Source organism: Phyllostomus discolor, chromosome 2, assembly GCF_004126475.2.
Source record: "Phyllostomus discolor isolate MPI-MPIP mPhyDis1 chromosome 2, mPhyDis1.pri.v3, whole genome shotgun sequence".
Classification (NCBI taxonomy): domain Eukaryota; kingdom Metazoa; phylum Chordata; class Mammalia; order Chiroptera; family Phyllostomidae; genus Phyllostomus; species Phyllostomus discolor.
In genome coordinates this window covers 117,161,439-117,165,218 of record NC_040904.2, presented here as the reverse complement: position 1 = coordinate 117,165,218, position 3,780 = coordinate 117,161,439, and positions in this window count along the sequence as shown.

Below are 3,780 nucleotides of genomic sequence, written 5' to 3'. Positions count from 1 at the left end.
GGTGTGGCCTGACAGAGGGTGGCAGGGTTCTAGGCTCTGAGGCAGAAGCCTGCCATTCTTCCAAAATTGTGTAGCTTTTATATCTTCTGTTGTCATTTAGTTTATAAACTAACCTTATAGAAGTAAGACAATTAAAAACTAACAGGAGGAATGATAGAGGAACTCAAGAGTTAAAGATTTTAATCTTAGTTGATAGGCTTAAGTGGTTAAAGCTGTAACTCAAGAATTAAAAAGATTTCAGCCTTAGTTGATAGGCTTAAGTGACTAATGCATGTGGAAAGCTGTTATTCCAAAATTGTGTAGCTTTTGAATAAAAACTCCTTTCCTCTTTCACCAATCTTATACCTCCAGAATTTTGCCGAGATGGTGGTGATGGGTAGCAGGACCTTACTTGCTGTTGGGTAACAACACTAAGTGGGATAAATGAGTATAATCAACCTGTCGGTCAAGTTTTGCTACAACTCAAATTTTAATGACAAACATTTAAGAAACAAAATAAAACAAAATCAACTTTTGGTTTTCAGAGCTTTTTGCATTTCAGATATCTTGAAATGGATTCACAGGCCCATACTTACATATAGGGTCTACCCTTCTTTCCTGATGCCATTTTTAAAATATTGTAAGATACTCAAGTTTTCTGTGCCTTAATTCTTTTATAAAACAAATCTGATTGTGGCAAACACCTTCAAAATTAGATTACAAAATGTTCTAGTTGTCACCCCTTTTGCTGAATACTTTATTATTGAGAAAACTCATCGAGAATGGTTGGACAGATTATCCGTTTTGCCATCCAGTGAGTATGTTGCTGGACATCATCCTCTAGGCTGGCACTGAGCACTCTTTCCTGATTAGGATCTTCAGCAGCAAACAAACACAAGCCCAAGCAATATGGTGACAGAGTTTGCTGTCAGTTTCCCAGGCTGTTTCCCTATTAATGCCACTCTGCTGGTAGCTAGGACTTCAGCTGTCCCCACAATTCCCATACCATTTGGTCCTGTCTCACTCAGACCCTGTCCCCCTGATGTTGCCCAGCTTCCTGTCTCTAAATCAAAACCTGTTCTACATTCTATCCCCTGAGGATCAGCTATTTATATTATAAAGTCAATGATCAATATACTAATCATACAAAAGCATTAACAAGTTTATTGAGTCAATAAATTTGCTCTCCAAGATAACACAACTTCTATTTTGCCAAGGGCATTTCAAAAACAATGCTTGAATTCAAGGAGGTATTTAGGGGAAGGGAATTAACTCTCACCAAAGACCCTATTATTTCTCAGGCACGATGTTAAGTACTTTGCACAAGTTATTTCATTTAGTCTTCACTTAATATCCCAATGACAGGTTGGTATTATAAGCCTACTTTTTTACAGATGAAGAAACTGAGGCTCCAAGAGGGTAATTTAAGGTCATAGTCATCAGTACCTTCAAGATTGAAAGCCAGCCTCTTTCCAGTACTCTCTGCCGCATCCTTCAAGGAGTGAGGATTTTGAATAAGCAGGAATGTGGCTCCCAGAGCCAACCATGTTCTCCTGCTATATCCCTGTTTCTAAATTTCTATTTGCCTCTTGAGACCCACTGATCAGTATATTATATTAAACACAAAACATGGAGGCCTGCCCATTCTCATTATAACCATAAAAAATCTGTACATAGCACAGCACCCATAAATTTCCCCAACAAAGCAAGATTAATAATATGGGATGTGAGCTCCGTGAAGAAAAAACGAGGTTTACAGAGAAAAGTTCAGCATGAATATTGAAAATACACATACAAAATCACAAGTATGGTCCAGAAAGTGTCCTTGACACAAAACACCCACATTTGGCAGACAGTTAAATGCTTGGTACTGTACTGGTGCCACACTGGGGCCAAAAGGAAGCACTCCCTTCCTAACTTGGGTTATAACATGAACCCCATGAGGGCTGGGATGTTTTCACTGCCAGATCCTCCTTAAGTAGAACAGTGTCTGAATTGAGGCAACTTGATAAACATTTGTTGCACTCTGTGAACACATTTCTTTACCTCCTGTCACTGCAGTCCCTCAGAGCCTCTTACCTCTTCCTGTATGACATTTATCCCCCATTTTCTAGTGGTCCCTCCAAGTCTCTAAACACTTCCTTCAAATCTTTACTCCATCTCCTTTTTCTTTGAGCAGAACTGGGTTTAAAACAAAGGAAATATTTTTACTGGGTATATGTGTATTTATAGTTTAGAAAGGGAAACACAGACAACTCTTAGAAATGAGTTAAAATGAAGAGAAAAAACATATGGTAAATGCATTGCATTCAATTCTTATCAAATGCAGACACATATACACTGAAATCACAGCAGCTGTGTTTATTTCATAAATTATGCACCGGAAGAAAAGTTAAGTAATGCAGTATGTTTATTTTCATGTCAATTTGAGGTCAAGTTAAAATATAACATAAGTTTGTCTACATGTATTACCTCTTTTCCTAGAGACTCTTTAATATTTAAATACAACCCACATCCCTAACTGCCAGTCCTCTGTCACATGTCAGTCAGAGCAGTGGTGAACCTCTCATAGATTGTGTGTTGACAGAATGCTATAAAATGTTCTAATCAATGAAGCTGAAAAATAAATTTGGTAGCAACAATCTCAGCTTTGTTGTATTCCACAACAAGACCTACATTAAAGGAAATAAATACATCACATGTGCAATAGAGCACTGGGTTGCTATGGTAACAGACTACATGTTTTATATTTATTTTCTAATAGTGGTATGAATAAGTTATTACAACCAAATAATGTCAACATTCACTTCTCTCTGATCATATCGAGGTATCTGAGATAAATGGTATTTACAGTTCAAGGAATTCTCATTTATTAGCCGGTCCTCTTCTTGTCTTTTCTAGAAATTATAATTTAAAAACATATAAATGATTAATATTTGGCATTAGGGTTAAATTCGCACTGTCATTTAACTCATGTAGAGATACTCCCAAAATGACAAAAGAAACAGAGTAACCACAAGTGTCGATTTAAACATTTGAAGTATTGGGTGTGTGTGTATGTAGATGTTTAGGTGGCAAGAGGTTGCCATGGGGAATGAGGACAAACAAGAAGTTTAGAAAAAATATATTTGGTTTTACTAACTGGGCAGATAAAACGAAGCTACTTTCTGAAAGCAGTATTAATGTTAATAGTTAAGAAATACCTACTATCATGAACTATATACTCTAGGGCTGTTTCTATGTTTCACTAAACCTTAATTTTACTATTTATTTGAAAACATAAACTTAGCATTGCCACTGAGTACATTTAAATCACCATCAATTACTGTAAATAGAACTCCAGCCACCCTCTCTCCATTCTGTTACATAGAGGCCTGGCTTTTCCAGAGTCTCTATGACCTTTCTACCCTTCCCAGACTGTCATCCTCCAGCCACTTGGAAAATTAACAGCCTGACAGAAAAGTCATGTCTCTCACTATGACCAACAGAGCACCGATAATGAGGTGCTTCCAAATCAAGTGAACAGGAACCTAATTTGTGGTTGTACCTCTATCACATTAGGATAAGACTGCAGGCTGGATGAGAAACAATGCCTCTCCTAAATGGGCACCTTGGTCACCCAGTGGGTCCTTATACCAGCTTGCAACTTTCTCTTTGGGACTAAATTGAAAGAAACATGCATATACTATCTGCCCATCCACACATATTCTTTGTCTAATTTAATGGAGGAGATATGGCTCTTTATGTTATGTTTGATAAAGAGGTTTTCTGAAACTGGTTTTTTTTCCAATTAGAGAAGTT